Genomic DNA, 22752 nt, shown 5'->3' on the forward strand with positions numbered 1-22752 from the left:
TGAAACGTCTTTTAAATCTGAGATATTATTATTGAAGGATGAAAAATTTAAGGATAAAGAGAGAGGAGAGAGAGAGAGAGAGAGAGAGAGAGAGAGTGAGTATAATATATATTTCTCTCCCTTATCTCTCTCTCTCTCTCTCTCTCTCTCTCTCTCTCTCTCAATCACTCTTCATCCTACACCTCTTTTTCATATGTTCTTATTTCATACACACACACACACACACACACACACACTTGTACTTATATATATATATATAAAATATATATATATAATGATACATGAATCGATATATAGATAGCTGGATAGATCGATCAAGATAAATAACTAGATAGATAGATAGATAGATAGATAAATAGATAGATAGATAGATAGATAGATAGATAGATAGATAGATAGATAGATAGATAGATAGATAGATAGATAGATAGATAGATAGATAGATAGATAGATAGATAGATAGGTAGATAGAGAGATAGATAGATAGATAGATAGATAGATTGATTGATTGATTGATAGATAGATAGATAAAGATAGATAGATAGATAGATAGATAGATAGATAGATAGATAGATAGATAGATAGATAGATAGATAGATAGATAGATAGATAGATAGATAGATAGATAGATAGATAGATAGATAAACAGATATATCTCTATGCGCCCGTGTTACATACGGAATGAGTACTAAACCGTAACAAATGGCTTGTGAATAATTAACGAGACCACAGCCCTGCGTGGACTATGAAATTGTCTCAAATGTTTCAGATTTACTCATTTTTCCAATACAATCTCACCCACCTACGTCGCAGTAGCCTCGATACTGAAAATGGAATCCAGAAGCAACAATCTAGGGACTGCGATGTGTTAAATGTATTCTTTTGATTAACGACAATGAATAGAAGAAGATTGTTGAACTCTTGAACAAAATTCGATTTTTTGAAAACTTGCGCTTGAAATTTCTAACAAGTTTCCCCCATTGCCGCTGCGTGACCTTGGAGCGCACATTGAGCCTTTTTAATTGAGCTTTTATCTAGCGCAAAATCACTAAACGTGCTCAAACCGCTTTACAAGGGGTCCCTGGCCAACAGAAACACCTAACATGTAGGACGGGACATGACGACTGTTAGGCGATATTATAATTTTTTCGGACAGAGACAACGCTGTTTACGGCCGGGTACTTATTTTACACCTGAAGACGGTGAGAGAATGTGAGTAAAGAGCCTTTTCCAAGGACTCAACTATGCGCCGAGTGAGGCTTCCGAACCGAAAGCGAGTGTCATACCACAAGACCACAAAACCGCACAAACATTGGTAAGGAGTTCGAAATTCAAAAACAGGATTACACTTCCCACTTCTATATGTCCTACGTGTTAAATGTTGCTGTTGGCCGGGGACCCATTGTAAAGCGCTTTGAGCACGTTTAGTGGATATTGCCCTATATAAAAGCTCAATTTTTTTAAAGCCCCCCCCCCCCCCCCCCCCCGCCCACACACACACACATCCACCCACTTCCTTTCTCTCCCAATGGCCTCACCTATACTATTTCTTCTTCATTTTTTGTTGTTGATTTTTGGTTCTTGAGTTTAATGATTTGACATCAAGAATAATCATTGTGGTCATGTGATATCATTAAGCGTCAACATCTATTTTTAGTCAAATCGGATGCTTGCCAGAGGGAGAAAAATCTTGAACTCTTTGGTTTTATTATAAAGGATAACAGAGATGTCTCGTAATATTTCTATGCTTATGTGCTGTATAGTAGTAAAATCGGGGTTCTCTTAAAACGGAAGCGGTATAACCGACGTGTGCTTATTTTCAGGTCTGATAACCCAATTCCTTATGGGCTCATTGTTGAAATTGAAATATAAAAAAAATGACGCAAAATATTGTCCATTGAAACAATGTTAAACTAGGCCCCATGTGGGTTAGGATGTCAGACCTGCATATATGTACACACAAAAAACTAAAATTGGGTATCTTAAAAAATGTTTACTTAACGTTACTCCCACCTAGTATCAGATTGAGACGGTGAATAACCTTAAATCTATTTAAAGACAATTCCTTTGGTAATCCGTTTTAATGTAAGTCTGCGATAAAATTATACTATTGACTCCATGACCACGATGATCCAGACGAGACGGTTAATTAAATCAATCAATCAATAGTCTTATATTGGATCCACTTATGGGCCTAGTTTAACATTGTTGTAATGGACAATATTTTGCGTCATTTTTTTTTTAGATTTCCTTTTCAACAATGAGCCCATAAGGAATCCGGTAATCAGACCTACAAATATGTGGACGTCGATTAAAACCGTTCTGTAATAGCTCGAGTTTTTGTTACTTTTTTGTTTGTTTTGGTTTAGTTGCTTTGTTTTTTTGTTTTTTGTTTTTTTTTTTGTTTGTTTGTTTTTTTTTGTGTTGTTTTTCTTTTGTTGTTGTTGCTGTTTTTGTTTTTTGTTTTGTTTTGCTTTGTTTTGTTTTTCTTTTAATTTTGTTTTGTTGGGTTGTTTATTTTGTTTTCTTTTGTTTTTTGTTTTTGCTTTTTCTATTTCAACCATCGTATTACATATTATTTCATAATATTATATTATAATACCATTCTCTCATTGCGAACTAGTACAAGTCATCAATGGAAATTGATCGTCTACAACGTGGTCTTGGGTAACAACCGCTGGGTAGCGTGAACAAGTCAGTGGGACTGTAATGTCAACCCCAGACCCAGACGAGACGACGAGTTCCAAAATATCTCTAACGACAATATTTCTGGGTGAGTACCCGTCTCGAGTTACACGTAACTTTTAACCAAGGTGGAGCGATTTTCCCTTGGGGAAATTTGGACTGACGGGTTGTGTTGAAAGTAATTATGGGCGGTGGGGAATTGCGTAAGATGTATACGATAACATTTGAACATTAGGCTGGGGATGAATAAGGGAAACAACTGAGCATTAGTATAGAGAGGAAATATCCATGAAACAGGCTGAAAGAAGTATCTAACTAACAGCGACACTTCACATATAGGACGCGACATGACATGACGCCTGATAGGCGATATTACATATTTTTTTCGGACAGTGTCAACGCTTTACGGTCACCGGGTACTTATTTTACACTTGAGTACGGTGAGAGAATGTGAGTGAAGAGTCTTTTCCTATGACTCAACCATGCGCCGCTCAGAGTGGGACCCGAAAGAGATTGTCATACCATAAACCAGATAGCCGGGGAAAGAGAGGGGGCGGAGGTTGTTGGGGGTGACGGTCATAACAAACAAGTCTGATACTGAGTTGTGTGACTTCATGTCTTGTGCTACGATGCTTGCCTTCAGACCTGAACGGCGCAAGGTTAAGTCCTTACAAAAGAAATTTCAAAGTTTCAAAGTTTCAAAGTTGTTTCTTTCTGGAAAAGTGTAACATCGCCTAATTGAGGCTTGATGTCTTATCATACAATTAAAATATTGCTGTTGGTTTAGGCTCATTATAAAGAGCTCCGAGCACGTCCAATGGATTTCAATTTGTATAGAAAGGTCATGTCAAGTTTTGTTGGTTTTTTTTTTCATTTCAGGTTTCAATCAAGACCAAAATTAATGGTGAATGATAATGAAAAATAAAAGGAAAACTCATTGAGAACGTTCATTAGTTGATTTTGCACTATTTAATATAAAAGCTCACTTTTGTCATTATACTTCTACTATCGTATTTTGTTTTATTTTTATGTGAAAATATATTGAAAAAATAGATTTTAAAACGTCAGACATCAGTGGAAACGTGTTGTCTCTAGTTTTGAATTACTGGTTTGAACTGTGACCTAGTAGACATCAATGGAAACGTAATAATGAAATAAATTCCCTTTATTCATCGCTAAGAGGAAATTTTTCTTAAGGATCCATTCCAAGGGAAAACTGGAATAAACCCATGCGTCAGCCGCACTGCAGCGCCGCAAAATGAGCTAAGGCTAGGTGACTTTCTCAAGGCCACACAACTCTACCGGTAGTCGAACTCGGTACCTCTAGGTTACGAATCAAAGACCATACCGCTGAGCCACGCTGCTGTCCCATTCTGTCTCTATAGTTTTGAATTATTGTTTTGAACTGTGAACTAATGGGACTGTGATTTAAACCTCAGACCTAATGATGAAGACGAAGCGAGGTCCATTTCGTCATAATTGTTTATGAGCATTCCTGCTGCCCTGTCTAGAGTTACGGCTCACTTTTAACCGGAATGGACCGGATTTCCCTCGGGGATTTTTGGATTGACGGGGTGTGTTGATATCAATAATTATGGGTGGTGGATGGTGGAAGGTGTATAGATAGAACGAGGTGACGTCACTCGGGTCTTTGTTATTGTATTTTGCCATCCACGTTTATAAGTAATTCTCACTTAACTGTATTATCCATACTATAAACGTTCATGGTTACACTGCGTTTTGTGTGTTATACTTTCGGATGGCAATGCTGCGAGCTTCTTAGCGAGGCGCATACTATCTATAGTCTGGATAATACAGTTAAGTGAGAATTACTCATAAACGTGGATGTCCAAAAAACAATAACAAAGACCTGATTGACGTCGACTTCACTCTATCTATACGATAACGTTTGAACATCGGGGTAGTTATGAATGGGAAAGGGGGCGTTGGGGGGGGGGGGAGTAGGGGAGGAGGTGGATATTGAGATATTATGGTGATGGAATTGATAGTTGTGGTGTGGTGGTAGTGATGGTGTTGTTGTTGCTGTTGTCGTTTTTGCTGTTGTTGTTGTTGTTGTTGTTGTTGTTATTGGTGGTGGTGGTGGTGCTGATGGTGATGGTGGAGGTGGTGGGCGTGATTGTAGTGTTGTTATTGGTGGTGCTGGTGGTGTGATAGTGGTGGTGGTGGTGGTGCTGATGGTGATGGTGGAGGTGGTGGACGTGATTGTAGTGATGAAGATGGCGACAATGATTTTGGTGCTGGTAATGGTCAAGATGTAGGCGTCGATCACCGTGGTAGTTGTGGTAGTTTTGGCGGTTGTGTTACAGATGGTGGTGGTAGTGGCATGTGTAATTGTTGTAAAGTGTCTAAAAGAGACTCGGAATGTGCAGGATTTCACATTAAGAAAAACGTCGTAAAGGATAAACTATGCGGGGGGTGGGGGGGGGGGGGGGGGGGGGGGGGGGGGGGGGGTGGGTTGGGAAGTCGGGTGGGGGGGGGGGGGGGGGGGGGGGTGTGGGGAGTGGGGGGGGGGGGGGGGGGGAACTACTAGACGAAGGGAGAATCAAACCACCAGCAAACAAAGACGAAGAAGAAGAAGAAGAAGAAGAAGAAGAAGAAGAAGAAGAAGAAGAAGAAGAAGAAGAAGAAGAAGAAGAAGAAGAAGAAGAAGAAGAAGAAGAAGAAGAAGAAGAAGAAGAAGAAGAAGAAGAAGAAGAAGAAGAAGAAGAAGAAGAAGAAGAAGAAGAAGAAGAAGAAGAAGAAGAAGAAGAAGAGAAGAAGAAGAAGAAGAAGAAGAAGAAGAAGAAGAAGAAGAAGAAGAAGAAGAAGAAGAAGAAGAAGAAGAAGAAGAAGAAGAAGAAGAAGAAGAAAGAAAGAAGAAGAAGAAGAAGAAAGAAGAAGAAGAAGAAGAAGAGAAGAAGAAGAAGAAGAAGAAGAAGAAGAAGAAGAAGAAGAAGAAGAAGAAGAAGAAGAAGAAGAAGAAGAAGAAGAAGAAGAAGAAGAAGAAGAAGAAGAAGAAGAAGAAGAAGAAGAAGAAGAAGAAGAAGAAGAAGAAGAAGAAGAAGAAGAAGAAGAAGAAGAAAGAAGAAGAAGAAGAAGAAGAAGAAGAAGAAGAAGAAGAAAAGAAGAAGAAGAAGAAGAAGAAGAAGAAGAAGAAGAAGAAGAAGAAGAAGAAGAAGAAGAAGAAGAAGAAGAAGAAGAAGAAGAAGAAGAAGAAGAAGAAGAAGAAGAAGAAGAAGAAGAAGAAGAAGAAGAAGAAGAAGAAGAAGAAGAAGAAGAAGAAGAAGAAGAAGAAGAAGAAGAAGAAGAAAGAAAAGAAGAAGAAGAAGAAGAAGAAGAAGAAGAAGAAGAGAAAGAAAGAAGAAGAAGAAGAAGAAGAAGAAGAAGAAGAAGAAGAAGAAGAAGAAGAAGAGAAGAAGAAGAAGAAGAAGAAGAAGAAGAAAGAAGAAGAAGAAGAAGAAGAAGAAGAAGAAGAAGAAGAAGAAGAAGAAAAGAAAGAAGAAGAAGAAAGAAGAAGAAAAGAAGAAGAAGAAGAAGAAGAAGAAGAAAAAGAAGAAGAAGAAGAAGAAGAAAGAAGAAGAAGAAGAAGAAAAGAAGAAGAAGAAGAAGAAAAGAAGAAGAAGAAGAAGAAGAAGAAGAGAAAGAAGAAAAGAAGAAGAAGAAGAAGAAGAAGAAAAGAAGAAGAAGAAGAAGAAAAAAGAAGAAGAAAAGAAGAAGAAAGAAAAGAAAGAAGAAGAAGAAGAAGAAGAAGAAGAAGAAGAAGAAGAAGAAGAAGAAGAAGAAGAATCGCTATACGATTGCAATTCCGAAAAAGTCTGCCTCATCAAGAAACATCCATCATTGTTTATCCACCCACACTTAACCAAGTTAACAGAAGGGGAAGAGGAGAAAAGTGGGAAGAAGGAGAAGAAGGAGAAAAAGAAGAAGAAGAGTGGGCGTGGGAGACTCAATCTATATAATGTGTAGCCAGAGCTAGACACATTGAATTAGGCACCCAAGTAACAGTTACAAGAAAAGCAATGGTAGCTACCTATTCATTTAATTACCCATTTATCGGTATTATCAATAGGACCACCACAGGTCTGCAGTACACGACAAAACATAGTATTAATCATTTTGACCAGAAAAAAAACGTTCAACATCGATTGATTTATTAAATATAACAATTAATATAAAATATAACAATTAAGGATTAATAAATAGACCAATTGCATTTAAAAGCCTAAAATAAAATCTAACTTATCTAAAATATTATAACATTTTCACTTTGAAGTCATTAAGTTATCTTGTCAAATCCATAAACGGCCAAATGGCCTTTTATCACCTTTTAACTCAATGGCACAATGTTTGAATCTAATGTAAATAAATAATATGTATAATTATAGCATAAACAAAGGGAATCGTTATTATAACAAAACTCATTATCAACTAGAATCTTAACATTGTTTTAAAATCCCACATTGTTCGTTCCCATTTTTAGTCTCTCCAATTTCTTTGAGACATTTGGATGAGCTGAAGGTCGTTGATAATTGTAATTAGGGAATGTGTTTGCTACTGATTATGTCCCTTAGTTGTATTTGACACAGTTAACACTGTTATGAGAGAAAACTCTTATGAAAACATTTGAAAGGGCTTGATGATTTATATACGAGTGTAAAAATCTCAACGACCACACCACGCGACTTCAGCTATAGCCCTGGTAAACACCGGTCCTAAGATAGTATGAAGTTGAGGTGACTCAGGTCTTTGTTATTGCTTTTTGCCATCCGCGTTTATGAGTAATTCTCACTTAACTGTATTAACCAGACTATAAACGTTCAAGGTTACACATACTTTTGTTGTGTGTTGTTCCTTTAAAATTCCGGATGGCAATGTTGTGAGTGTCTTAGCCAAGCGCATACTATCTATACACCGGTCCTACATTGAGTGGACTCTCGCTATTGATTGGTGAACAGTCAAAGATCAGGACAGGAGACTGACTCAGATAGCAAATACATTCACTCAATAAAGAAAAGAAAGAAAAAAGACTTTCCGATTGAAATGTAAAAATAAAATAGCTAAATGTGTTTTGTTGGTGCGTAGCCGAAATAAAAGGGTAGATTTTCATTTTGGCCTCTAGTAATAAAAGAGTTGCGTGTTATTCCGAAAGGTCCTCGATCCCCCCACTTGCCAATAAATCGGCCTAGGGTCAAAAGCCATTGTAAGACGCTACATAAACAAGCTCATATTGACACACACAGTAATGATAGTGTTATATTTAGCGTGATAGGGTAGGACTAGGGTTTTCGTCTTTATTGGTAAGGTGATTGAACACAGCAAACTCTATTATACAGTACTGTGAAAAACAAAGTTTTATAATTTTGGCCAGAAAACTCGTCCTTCAAATATCGATCGCTTAAACTGATCCTCCATCTTATCAAAAATTCTCGAACCTGGGACCTCACGTCATTCCCAGGTTTGAGAGTTTTGACAAGATGAGAGTCATTCTAATCGATAAATATTTGAGGGACGAGTTTTCTGACCAAAAATGTTTTAATGCTTTCTTTAAGACAACGGCCTTATTGCCCCCCCCCCCCCCAACCCAATGAGGAAAAAGTGGCTGAAATATACATTTACCTATTTTATGTTGTACCTACTTACGAGTGTGTCAAAATGACACCACCATATGGATTTCATCAATTATAGGTATATAAGTCAATTTATTATGTTATGTATGTACTCAATAATATTATTGTATTGTTATAAATGTGTAACCAAATGACAAATTGCCACTATTTTGAGAACAATAAAGATTTATTATTATTATTATTATTATTATTATTATTATTATTATTATTATTATTATTATTATTATTATTATTATTATTATTATTTTTTTTTTTTTATTATTATTGTTATTATTATTATTATTATTATTATTATTATTATTATTATTATTATTATTATTATTATTATTATTATTATTATTATTATATTATTATTATTATTATTATTATTATTATTATTATATTATTTATCATTATTATTATATTATTATTATTATTATTATTATTATTATTTTATTATTATTATTATTATTATTATTATTATTATTATTATATTCATCATCATTCATCATCATTATTATTATTATTATTATTATTATTATTATTATTTTATTATTATATTATTATTATTATTATTATTATTATTATTATTATTATTATTATTATTATTATTATTATTATTATTATTATTATTAAAGTCAATGTTACTTGGGAATTGGGAGCGATCTATTCTCAGGTTTTCGTCCAATGGAGTCATTAATCACATAATTGTTTTGCTGTTCAACGATTGGATATTTCTTTATAACTGTAAACACGCTGCTTTGTTTATGAATGTTGTAAACATGCCAATGGGTCAAGATGTTGGAGTCGTCGTCGTCATCATCATCATCATCATCATCATCATCATCATCATCATCATCATCATCATCATCATCATCATCACCATCATCATAATTATTATTAATGTTAATGTCCCCTGCAAAAAGTGTTTTATTTACCCTTGCGCCTGTTACAACTGTTAAATTAATAAATTAAGAATCAGGCACCGGTGTAAGATAAAGAACTGAACAAGTGTGTATGAAAGGTGCCAGACAAAGCAAGAAGAATAATACATGAAAAAAAAACCCTCCCAAAAAAATCAGACGACCTCGACTGGGGATCGACCTTCAGACCATCTGATTACCGCCAAACAAAACATATAATCCAGACGAATGGCATAATGTTGTTGGTATAAAGAGTATAGATAGTATGCAGATGACGTCACTCAGGTCTTTGTTATTGTTTTTGCCATCCGCGTTTGTGAGTTGTTCTCACTAAACTGTATTAACCCGACTATAAAAGTTCATGGTTACACAGAGTTTGCGTGTTGGTCCGTTATACTTCCGGATGGCAATGTTGTGAACTCCTTGGCCAAGCGCATTCTATCTATAGATATTGTACGCTTGGTTAAGAAGCTCACAACATTGCCAACCGGAAGTATAATGGACCTACACACAAAACTACGTGTAACTTTGAAAGTTTCTAGTCTGGTTAATACAGTTTAGTGAGAATCACTCATAAACGTGGGCGGCAAAAACAATAACAAAGACCTGAGTGACGACATCTTCATTCTATCTAAATTTGGTCAGAGAATGTAAATAATCAGATTTTGATTTTTGTTAAAATTTTGTTTGTTTGAATACTAACATGTTATATGAACATAATTATATATATATATATATATATATATATATATATATATATATATATATATATATATATAACGTCACGATCATTACGTCAATTCAAATCAGTGACACCTTAAACGTCAATGTAACAACATCATATTATATTTCATCATTGGGCCACGACCGGCGTGTGTACATAAATGCAGTTCTGACATCCGAACAAACTTAAGGGTCTAGATTAACATTGTTGTAATTGACAATATTTTTCGTCATTTTGTTTTAGATTTCCATTACAACAATGAGCCCATAAAGAATTGGGTTATCAGACCTGCAAATAAGTGCACGACAGCCACGACAAATACTCATTGCATCTCGAAGGTGACTATAATTTCTTCTTTGATGCAAACTCGTATCTCATGTGTTCGGATTTGTTATTTCCTTTGGCTCTTCTTGTTTTTAAATGTATATCACTCACAAAATTATCATTATTCTTATTAGTGGTTGGGTAGTTGGGTCTGTCTGATCTGGCGGAAAGTACCTTGAGATAGACTAGCGTCAAATCCAAAGGATAGCAACAAGCAATTGCTATTGTCTTTTTCACGCTACATAAACTGGGATTAAACTCCGGCTCCGTGGGCGTATAATAGCACTGGAGGAATACAAAATGGACATGAAAAGATAAAATGTCAAATTTCTTACCTTTGAAAATTGCTACGAAATCCAGATTGAAGTCAAAACGATGAACAAGATTTATGTTATCCGCAATGTAAAAGCCAAAGCCTACAGATATAATGATAATATTAATAATAATATCAGAAGATCAGTTTATTGTCACCACTCTGCGTGCTTTCAATATTATATTGGACAGTGCCCATAGTAAGCGTGTAAAATAACCACTTTTCAATAAGTAGAATCTCCCTTGGTCTAGTCAATGTTGCCAGTTTGACGTTTTCATACCAATTTTGTTTTAAAATGTGACAATTTTGTTTGTGGTTTTCTTCGGTTTTGTTTTAGATATTTTTGGAGAATTTTGAAATTTTCTAGGCATTATTATCAAATCCCTTGATTGTAATTATTCAACAGCCAAATTAACACGTATTATAATATAATATGCTAATACAAGACAAGACAAACCTTTTCCTTTGCCCAAGAATCATGATAAAAGAACAATAAAATAACGATTTTTTTCAAAGCTTAATGTATTCCTAAACAAACAGTAATTAACATAATTATAATTTGGCATTTTTCATACCATTTGGCAATATTTTTTATTCTCTGATTGGTTTTGGAATTTTTTGTGTGAAATTAATCTGGCCACCGCAGTTCGACCACCTCCCACTCATTTGCACGCGTTGACATTCAAGGAGGTCCCAGTAATTTATATGTCATGCTTGCCGCTTCTGTCTGGATCTCATCCCATACATTCCTCCTCTCCTCTCCTCCCTCGCCCCCCCCCCCCCCCCCCCCCCCCCCTTTCCCCAACGCTTTCACCACATCCATCATTAGTTTATTATTGTAGATTTTCGTGATCAGCGGATTGAAACTTGGGTTTTGATAGAATCACTATTATTATTATTATTATTATTATTATTATTATTATTATTATTATTATTATTATTATTATTATTATTGTTGTTGTTGTTTTTGTTGCTGTTGATGTTGTTGTTGTTGTTTATTATTATTATTATTATTATTATTATTATTATTTATTATATTATTTGTTGTTGTTGTTGTTGTTGCTGTTATTACTATCATTATTATTATTATTATTATTATTATTATTATTATTATTATATCATCATCATCATCATCATCATCATCATCATCATCATCATCATCATCATCATCATCATCATCACCATCATCATCACCATCATCATCAAAATCGTCATTATCATTGCTGGAGGACTGGATGCACATAGCTTGTGCAACTGATCTTCTGGTTTCACAGTTATGGCATCTTATTTTCTAACCTAAATAAACGGTGGTCGCCAATAAGGAGAATTCATCTTCGCTGTTTTACGCCGCTAATCATACGAACCTGCATATACATCCTGTCACAAAAATAATCAATATTTAACTATTTTATTGTTAGTCCTCTGGAGGACCGGTTGGACACTTTCAATGAGTTTTGAACCGGTAGAGGAAGATCTGACGTCACGAGTTCCGCTTCCCTTGAGTAATTATATTTATTTGGCTCATTGATATGCAAAAATTATAACAAAATGATACGTATAGTACTCGTATGGTACTGTATGTTTCAAGTGTATGAGATTCAGAATTATTTATGACGACTCTTTGAGCACTCGACTGGCTCCTTATGACCATATGACAAATATTTATGGGTGGATAGATAATTAAATACAGACAACAGATAGGATATCATTGTTTTGGCCTATACCGAGGGGCATTTCTTCATCGATAAATAAATAAATTATATAAAGACGTCGTGATAACAAGAAAAGGAAAAGTGAATAGATAGATAGTTTAAAAGAAAAAACAAAAACAAAAAACATTTTCGCAAAGTCCCAAATATCAAGAGTTTTTGCCGACATGAGGGTCATTTTAATCGATCGATATTTGAAGGACGTGCTTTCGGTCCCAACTTTATGTGTAATTTGCGCTTGAAAACTATCTATCTAGATGTTAAATCATACCCATTGTCAAAGTACTCTGAGATCAAACCGTAAATAAGGTCACTCACGTATTTTTTGCCGATACAATTGTTTCTATGTCCTCCATTTCGTCAGCCCCATTTATCCGGATAAATTAAACAATTGTATCGGCAAAAATTACGTGAGTGACCTTATTTATTGTTATATACCCTAACCAACATTATCGAGCACTTGTGTACCTACAAGTACCCACCAACACTCATATATATGTATATAATATATATATATATATATATATATATATATATAGTATGCAGATGACGTCACTCAGGCCTTTGTTATTGTTTTTGCCATCCGCGTTTGTGAGTTGTTCTCACTAAACTGTATTAACCAGACTATAAAAGTTTATGGTTACACAGAGTTTGTGTGTTGGTCCGTTATACTTCCGGATGGCAATGTTGTGAACTCCTTGGCCAAGCGCATTCTATCTATATATATATATATATATTGTTAGTCCCCAGAGGCTAAACGCTTTTAAGTAATTTTGAACTGAGAGTGATTTTTTTCTAAAGCGCTTTGATCACGTTTAATGATATATATAAAAGCTCAAGCTCAAGTTTGTTTGTTTCTTTTCTACCCCTCCTCATAAATAAATAGTAACACGTAATAATATCAAGTTTACTCACAACGCAGGCTCGCGGGGGCGATTGAAAGCACGCCCAGAATTCCACAGAGCAATCGTGTAATAATCGTATGATGTCCCATTAGACAGAAAAATAATCGTCGATATGTTGTAACAGCTAAGGGCGTCTCGACTCGACAGACTAGGAGAAATGTGATCCATTATCTAAAAATCGTTATTCTCATGTCGGGTGAAGCTGACCCAATATGAATTAAATCCAAGGGCATAGTTCTATACCCTGTCCAAGTGCTGTTTGTTGCATCAAGACGCTACCAAGATAGTGATGACGTCAGTGGTCTAGAAACTCAAACTGAAGGGGTTAATTCTGTAAAGATATAATAAAAATAAACATAAAATTCCCTTTATTCGTCCAATAAGGGAAATTTGTCTCTAGGGTCTATTCCAAGGGAAGACTGGAATAACCCAGGAGTCAGCCGCGGTGCAGCGCTGCAAATTGAGTTAGGGCGAGATGACTTGCTCAAGGCCACACAGCGCAGCGGCGGGTGATCGAATTAGGTACCTTTCGGGTACGAAGCAAAGACCTTACCGTTGAGCCACACTGTCCCCTTCTATATCGTGCACAAGTCCTGTTTGTCTGTCTCTAAAAGCTGGTCTAGAAACTCAAATTGAAGGGGTAAGTTCTATAACGTACCCAAGTCCTGTTTGGTTGCCTCTAGAAGCTGGTGGTGCCAACGGTCTTTAGAACATAGTAGTGTGGAGCCCGGGATGGCTGAGGCCATTCGGGAACCGGGTTGTGGGGACTTGTCACATGTCCAACATGTACCCGTTGTGGTAACGAGCCCGAAGAGAATCTAGGTGAACGGTACGTTGTGATGAAACTTCAGGGCGGGTTTGCGACGGTACACGAGTGGGGTACGGAATTTGCAAATTGGTTCGATCGTCATAACATTGTAGTGTGAGCACCATTAAAAGCTGCTGCCAACGGTCCAGAAACTCAAATTGAACGGGTTAGTTCTGTACCGTGCCCAAGTCCTGTTTGGTTGCCTTAAAAGCCGATGATGCCAATGGACTAAAACCTCAAATTGAATGGGTTATCTCTAATTCTATAACGTGTCCAAGACCTGTTTGGTTGCCTCTAGAAGCTGATGGTGCCAATAATCTTTAGAACATAGTAGTGTGGAGCCCGGGATGGCTGAGGCCATTCGGGTACCGGGTTTTGGGGACTTGTCACATGTCCAACATGTACCCGTTCTGGTAACGAGCCCGAAACTGAAGAGAATCTAGTTGAACGGTACGTTGTGACGAAACTTCAGGACGGGATTGCGACGGTGTACGAGTGGGGTACGGAATTTGCAGATTGGTTCGATCTTCATAGCATAGTAACATAGTAAGTAGTGTGAAGGGGTTTGTTCTATTCCGTGCCAAAGTCCTGTTTTGCTGCCTCTAAAAGGGAGGATGACGATGTCTAGAAACTCAAATTGAAGGGGTTAGTAGTTATATTCCTTGTCCAAGCGTAGCCATCGTTAAGTTATAACCTGACACTGACCAAAATATGACGTCAAAAGACGAGTCTTTGGCCGCAAAAGAAAACAAATCGTGATTGTATTCGATAGTTCAACCAATGAAATAACTTGTTTCCTTGAGCTCCACCAACGACATCTCACTAGACGGTGCACAAACCTTAAAAAATGACGTCAAACTATAAGTCCTAGAGGGTTCTAGTGTCAGGCTATAAGTTAACGATGGCTACGGTCCAAGTCCTGTTTGGTTGCCTCTGGAAGCTTACAAAGAACACGGTGATGTCAGTGATGTAAAAAGTCAAATTGATAAATCAATTGATACATCTTCTATGTATGCAAGTAATATTTGTATACGTAGCAATTCAAGATGGATTTTTTGCCGGTTTTTTTTTTTTTTTTGTTTTGTTTTTTTTTTTTTTTTTTTTTTTTTGGGGGGGGGGGGGTTGTTTGTTTTTTTTTTGTTTTTTAAAGTTGTTTTTTTTTTTTTTTGTCTTTTTTTTTTTTTGACTTTCTATCTATTCACTTGTCCATTTCTTGTTATATTGACGTCTATATAATTTATCGATTAAAAAAGTCCCCTCGATATAGGCCAAAACAACGCTAGCCTATCTGATGTCTGTATTTAATTATCTATACACCCATAAATATTTGTCAGATGGTCATAAAGAGCATGGAACGCCCAAAGAGTTGCCATAAATTATTCTGAATCTCATACACTTGAAACCCACAGTATCAAATATATGCATGTACCCCGCCATTGCTGGACTCGAACCAGGGACCAACAGGTCAAAAGGCAAGTGTTATAGCACGATACCAAAAGACCACAAGACCACGAAGCAGCACACAAAAGTCAGTTCATTCTGGATTGAGAGATCAGTCATTCAAAATTAAAAATAAGCTTTAGTAGTATGACACTCATCATGGGATTGAAAGGTCCTGGGTTTGAGTTCCGCTCTGATCGGCGCATTGTCGAGTCCTTAGAATAGGCTCTTTACTCACATTCTCTCACCGTACTCAGGTGTAAAATGAGTACCTGGACGTTAATAGCGCTGTCTCTGTCCGAAAAATTATAATATTGCCTAACAGTTCAGTGTTGGTGTTGGCTAGGAACCCCTTTTAAAACTCTTAGGGCACATAAAATAGATATTGCGCTCTATAAAAGCGTAAGTTTGTTTGTTTTTTTTGTTTTGTTTTTTTTTTTTGTCTGCGTTTAGTTTGTTTTGTTTTCTTTTGTTCTTTGTTCTTTTTTTTTGTTTTGTTTTGTTTGTTTTTTGGTTTTATTTGGGGGGGGGGGTTGTTTTGTTTTGTTTTGTTTGGGGATTTGAGGGGGGGGGGGGGGGATTTCATCATCAATACCGCAACCATAATATGTGTGTGTATGTGGAATTCGAAAATATATCTACATGATAACAGCGACGAGCTTGCCGCCTGGATTGAATGTCATAATATTGTAGTGTGAGGCCATTAGAAGTTGCTCCTCATTCGTAATACACTACCAGTTGGATTCCCGCACGCTTAATTTCGGTGTACCACGCGAGAATGACTCTACCAAAAAAAAAGACTCTAGAGTTAAATTGGCGTACGCGAGGCACACTCTAGAGTGAGACTCGCGGCCGCGAGGCTTAGTCTAGAGTCTGTCTCGCGTACGCCAATTTAACTCTAGAGTCTTTTTGGCGATAGAGTCATTCTGGCGTGCTACACCGGCATGCTCTGTAATGAGACGCGACGGAGATGGGTGACCGAATGTTATCTACATAATAATACGTCGATACCTTCCACGAGCATCGGGTTTCGTCATGCTCAGATTCTAGCACGCTTTTTGGCTTCTCTCGGGAACGTGCTAGAATCGAGCGAGTACTGTACTTATTTGAGTCGGCGTGTGGCACATATGGTTATTAGGTTGTTTTTGTTTTGTTTTTCTATCAAACATGTGTTATGCCACCATATGATTAAATATGTAACCTATTCATTGTTAGTCCTCCCGAGGACAGGCTTAACACTTCCAATGAGTTTTACACACAAGTTTGTCTGTTTTTTTATTACCCCTCCTCATAAACAGTAACGCGTAATGATATCAAATTTACTCACAACTCTAAAGCTCGAGGGGCGATTGAGAACACGTCTGCTAGAATCCAGCGTGTACTGTGTATTGTGCTCATTTGAGTCGGTGTGTCGCACATGGTTAATGTTTTTTATTTTCTATCAAACATGTGTTAGCATTCCATGATTTGTTGACATAAGCTCTGTTATAAAAATATTACGATACGATATATCGTGACTCATTTCCATCTGTAAAATGTCACAGGTAATTATCTATTATTGCTTAATCTATTCATTTTCATGGCACCATCACTAAATAAACGTGCTTTTTTTTAAAATAAAAGAATTAAGTAGTGTAAAAAAAAAGCCACAGTCGAAATAGATGAGATTGGGAAGAGAAAAATAAAGAAAAAAGATGGAACTTAACTGTTTTTACCGGCATAATTACACCAATCATTCAAGTCTCTTGCTCATTATGTGAAATTGAGATTGTGGATTGCCCTTCTTCTGATTAAGCAATCCACAAACATTTGACATTAACAGAAGAATTACATTGGCCATGCTGTCAGTAGGACTTGGCCATGCCGGCCTTTCTTCATAATGGGCATGCAGCCACTCAGTAAGTCTGGGTTCCAAACCCACAAAAAAGCTATTGAGGCAGCATCATCCAAAGCAAAATCTACATTGTTGGAGAAGATGCACTCAATCGTACGACACCCATACGTATCATCTTCACTGGCAAGTCCTGATGATGAAGGCATGCTGGATATTTGCGTGTCCTATGATGGAAGCTGGCACAAGAGAGGCTATACCAGTCGTCATGGACTTGGATGTGTCATCGACACTGTCACTGGTCTCGTTGTGGATTATGAAAGCATGAGCCAATACTGTCAGGTAATTTTTCTTTGTAACTGTCTATTGCCCCAACTCCCTAAGATAAAATACAATATAAAATTGTGTCCTATGTGTTTTTTAAAGGTAAAAAAAATCATTTTGTAGATCCAAAATAGGTTAGGAGGACTTGTATTGAGAGAAACATTTTTTTTGTGACCTTCCCCATTCATCAGTTCTTGAGTAGCCTTTTGTTACACAGTACTTTGCGATTGATTAGTATCTGATAAAGATGGTCACAAAGTTACGACATTTTGATTATATGATTCTCCTCAAATATTTGTCGAGAGCGTGTTACGTCTTGATTGATATCTACTACTTGAAATTTGTTGGACACAAATGTGTTTCATCAGTCATTTCCTTCTCTTCTTTTTCTAACAGTCATGTGTTACGACCGGAAAGGCGAAAAAAAAGAGCCAGCAAGCCTTCAACGAATGGTGGGCATCCCATGAAGCTGTGTGTGAGGGGGTTCATCAGGCATGATGGAAGTTGCTGCTGCCAAGATTTTGTGGCAATGTTCTACCAATTTCAGTTTCAGGTAACTCCTTTTTCAAAATAAAATTTCTTTCCAAATATAAATTGATTTTTGCATTGCAGTAACTTCTGCTAAATAAATGAATCATCCCTGCTACTTTCTAAAGGTTAAAATACAGGCTTATAGCACTTGTCTCCATGGTGAAGTTTTCCTAAGAGGAATTAAATTTACCCACTTCAACAGATTCAAAACGCGGCACCTTACTCAGCAAAGTTTAATGTTCTACCAAATAAGCCAATGGTTCCCCCTTTCTGTGTCCCAATTTTTATTGATCAATAATATTTGTCATCTCCTTTTGTCATCATTCTTTTTTTTTAATTAGAAAAATAAGTGGATTTTAGTATTATTTTTCATTCTTTCATCTTCGAATACCACAGATATACAACGATGGTTGGTGATGGGGATTGTAAAACCAATAACGAGCTGGTGACCCTAAATTCCTACGGTCAATCTCATCCTGTCGTCAAGGAGTCTCCAAGCGGCTCGGAACGGCACTGAGGAAGGTGGTGGCAACAGCAAAAAGCCAGGGTATTACCCTTGGGGGAGTTAGACATGGCAGTCTCACCCAGGTGATTATTATTAGTGCTTCAATTTTAAAAAACATTTTTCTCTTGTTTACAGGTGGTGGCTCTGCCCTGCTGTTGATGTCATGATAATTTCAGTCTATTTTGGATATTGTTGGATTGTTTTTACAAAAATCCTTTTTGGGTAAATATAGGGAATTTAATATTACTTAGAAATTAAATGGTATTGGTGATACGCATGGTTTGGGTGGGGATCCTGACCTCCCATAGTGGGCAGGGAGGGACATACTGTGTCTTCTATCCCCCATGCCCGTTTTCCAATTGTTTCCTGTCATTGTCTTGGAATGAGATTACTTAGTTTTGTCCTGACCCTTGCCGGAGCTCCTTGGCTGGGAGGGAAACAGTCGAATGTATAGTTATAGTTTTGGGAGATGATATTTTTTTCCTTGTAAATCATCTCTCTGTTATGCATTGTATTATGTTTAGTTTACATATTATATTATATGATTTGTAAACATGTGAGTGTATTCCTCTAAGTTGGGACCTGTGCTTGTGTCTGGAGGAGACTTTTGGGTGATCTCAAACTTAAGTACTTTGGCGGTGTTCTCTTGGGATCTACATCTGTTTCCTATTTAAACCAATTCCCCTTTGTCTCACCTTTTCTTTTGTGCTTTAATTGAAATTCTAGAACTTTTTACTATCCTATTTTCTTCCTTTTTACTGGCGCTGATATGACCTTAATGCGTTGCCGTAAAACCCTTAAAAACAAACAATGATACACATGGTAACTTTTACAAAAAATATTATTACAATGAATGTTTTCTTTTCTAAAAGCACTTTTTTTTTGTCTTTTTTTAGGGGGGTGGGGGGGGGGGGTTACAGTGCAAAATCAAACGCTCCAAAATAGATGATTGCACTTTCCTTTGCATTTTGTACATAAGATGTCAATACTCGTACTCATGTCTTGTCCCCCCCCCCCCCCTGGCCTCTCCTTTTTTTCTCCAGAATAAAATGGCTCTTATGCAAAGGTTTTTCACCAAGGCCATTCTCAGCAATACAGGATCTTTGGTGTCGATGAGAAATTCCATCCCAGCAATTTTTTTCCACGCATCTTCTACTGAAAAACTGCCGCAACATGATCTTTGTTCAGTTGATTGGTGTCCCCAACTAAAAGCCAAGGCAGAGAAGCGCCCACCACCGTCCCACAACAGTTCTATTGCCATCAATGAAAAGGTAACAGACAGCATCAGACCAATCTTTGAGTGACTTACTGGGGATGACCTTCTCCAGCGGTGTCTCCAGGGACGTACCCAAAATCCCAACAAATCTGTCCAATCGGTGATCTGGACATATGTACCTAAAGGCAGGTTTGTTGGGGGAACTCGAATAAAATTGGAACTTTATCTCGGCACTGGCCAATTCAATTCTGGGGCCCAGTCTCTACGCACCTTATAAAGGAAGCGGGACTAGCCATTTCACCAATACGATTCAATAGTCTGATGTCACGCCGCCCGGCAACGGCGGCCATCTTGGTTCTAAACAAGAAAATCATTACTTTTTATTTGTCATGCTGGCTAGAACTTTTCATATGCCTTGTGTAATGTGTAAAAGTCAAAACATGATCAAATGTATGTGTTATTTTTCCTCTGGATACCCTTTATGCTCGCCGGAGAAATATTTCATACGGGCGTCCGCCATTGTTTCGATAGTTTAGAGCCAGTGTTACTAAGTTACCATGCGTCATTAGGAAGGAAGTGACGTTACGACTGTTGAAGAGCATTTCAATTACTGTTGGTGATGCGCGTGACAAGGAGCGGATCATGAATTCAGAAAGGTCTGAAATGGAGGAGTCGAGGTGAAGGAAGGAAATTCGTCGCCAGGCCCATATTAGACTCCAGGCTACACTAGAGGAAGAGGAGGGGGGACCTGCCTACTCCTCTGGTGCTTTTTAATGTGAGATAATTTTTGCCATTGTTCTTTTTTTTATTTCACTTGTCAAAGTTTTTTGTTGATAGATAGATTTCTCAGAAAGCCCAAAAGATTTTTTTAATTCTCCGCTCTATTACAAAATTTGTCTCCCATAGTGGGCAGGGGGTACATACTGTGTCTTCTATCCCCTTATATCTGTTTTCCAACATGCTTTCAGGCTTTGTCTTGGAATGAGATTACTTGGTTTTGTCCTGGCCCTGGCCGGAGTCCCAGCTGGGAGGGAAACAGTCAAATGCATAGTTATTGTTTTGGGAGATGATATTTTTTTCCTTGTAAATCATCTCTCTGTTATGTATGTATTACTATATTTGTTATTTTTAATGTATAATGTAAGCATTTGAGTGTATTCCTCTTTGTTGAATTTTGTGCATGTGTCCGGATGAGACTTATAGGTGATCTCAAACTAAGTACATTGGTGGTATGCTCTTGGATTCTACATCTGATCCCTATTTGTTCCCAATTCCCCTTTGTCTTACTTTCTCTTGGCTGCTTTAATTGTAATTCTAGAACTTTTTACTATCCCATTTTCTTCCTTTTTACTGGCGCTGATATGACCTTAATGTGTTGCAAGCGCCGTAAAACCCTTAAAAACATAAAAACAAAAACAAAAGAAAATTTGTCCTTTATAATGTTTCTTATGACAGTTAATTTGAACCTAAATTTATTGCAATTGCCCTTTTATTGAAAATTTCATGATTTTTTTTTTATTTCTTTCAAAATGCTAATGTCCCCCATTTTTGAATCTCTGAACCGATACTTGAATATCCGCCTTTGTTTTGATGTTAGATACCTTGACAGTTTGACATTTATTTTTGGGATGTAAAATTAATTTCTGATAATATCGGGTATAATTTAGAACTTTATCGTAAGTATGCATAAAACAGCATCAATTTGCCATTGTTCATTTTTTGTCAAAATTTTGTAGATAGCTGCTCTCAGGCTCTCAGCTCTATTACAAAAATGTTCCTCTATAATGTTTGGAAATTGTTGGATTGTTTTTACAAAAATCCTTTTTGGGTAAATATAGGGAATTTAATTAGTTAATTAATTTGAAACTATATTTATTGCAATTGCACTCATATTGAAAATTGTGTGATTTTTTTTTTTCATCTCTTTCAAAATGCGAATTATCCCCGTTTTCCAAACTCTGAACCGATACATAAATATCTGACTATATTTCCCTTTTAGACACCTTAACAGTCTTTGTTCTTGGGATGTAAACTTAATTTCTGATAATTGTTGGGTGTAATTTAGAATTATATCGGAATAATGCATGAAATAGTATCATTTTGCCATTGTTCAATTTTCACGTTTGTTATGTATCTTTTGTTGATCTCAGATAGTGCATAGATTTTTTATTCCCATTTCTATAACAAAATTTTCCTTCATAGTGCTTCTTATGACAGTCATTTTGACACCAAATTTATTGCAATAGGACATGTTTTGAAAATTTTATAATTTTTTTTCATTTCATTCAAATTGCTAATTTTCCCTGTTTTTGAAACTCTGAACCAAGACATAAATATCCGCCTATATTTTGATATTAGACTCCCTAGCAGTCTTACATTCTTTCTTCTTAGATTATTACCTAAATTTCTAATGATATTATGTATGATTAAGAACTTTATTGCAATATTCAAAAATATGGTATCATTTTGCGAACTATTTTAACGTTTTTCTCAAAATATGTTTTTTTGGTAAACGTGTTGTTCGGGACGGGGTTTTTAAAAACTTAATTATCATCCGATCTTTACCAAATTTTCACCAGTTATGGCCAATTATCTGTTCTATGCCCTGACAGAGAGCTTTTAGACGTTTCATCTTTAGTTTTTATATTATTATGGTTTGAAATTTATGACCGCCCATATTTTTGTCGTAATTTGCTTATCATGATTTAAAAAAATAAAAATAAAACAATGTCATTGAAAATGAAAATTCTGGCTCTGTTAGTTCGTTCATTGGAGTGAAAAGTACATGCTTGCAAGTTTTTATGATGATATATTCATAAGTGTGTGAATGGCATCCGTCTCAAATCAATGTCCAAAAAATCCAAAATGGCCGCCGCGGGGCCACATTTCTGAAAATAAAAGTGATTTT

The 22752-nt window shown here is 36.5% G+C and overlaps 1 protein-coding gene and 1 long non-coding RNA gene across 2 annotated transcripts in view; one reads left to right on the forward strand and one right to left on the reverse strand.

Annotated features, from left to right (window-relative positions):
* Nucleotides 1-10817, reverse strand: part of LOC144962535 (potassium channel subfamily K member 6-like) — a 197650-nt gene extending 186833 nt beyond the window's left edge. Inside the window, exon 1 of the mRNA XM_078895553.1 lies at nt 10598-10817. The gene's annotated coding sequence lies outside the window, so the exon portion shown is untranslated. The remainder of the gene's footprint in view (nt 1-10597) is intronic.
* A 7260-nt stretch (nt 10818-18077) lies between these two features.
* On the forward strand, nt 18078-18894 carry LOC144964962 (uncharacterized). Its single transcript, XR_013643952.1, has 2 exons — nt 18078-18145; nt 18520-18894. It is a non-coding gene; the product is annotated as an uncharacterized LOC144964962 (long non-coding RNA).
* The last annotated feature ends 3858 nt before the right edge of the window (nt 18895-22752 follow it).

Source organism: Berghia stephanieae, chromosome 1, assembly GCF_034508935.2.
Source record: "Berghia stephanieae isolate SIO BIC M18660-M18661 chromosome 1, UCSD_Bste_1.3, whole genome shotgun sequence".
Taxonomy (NCBI): Eukaryota; Metazoa; Mollusca; class Gastropoda; order Nudibranchia; family Aeolidiidae; genus Berghia; species Berghia stephanieae.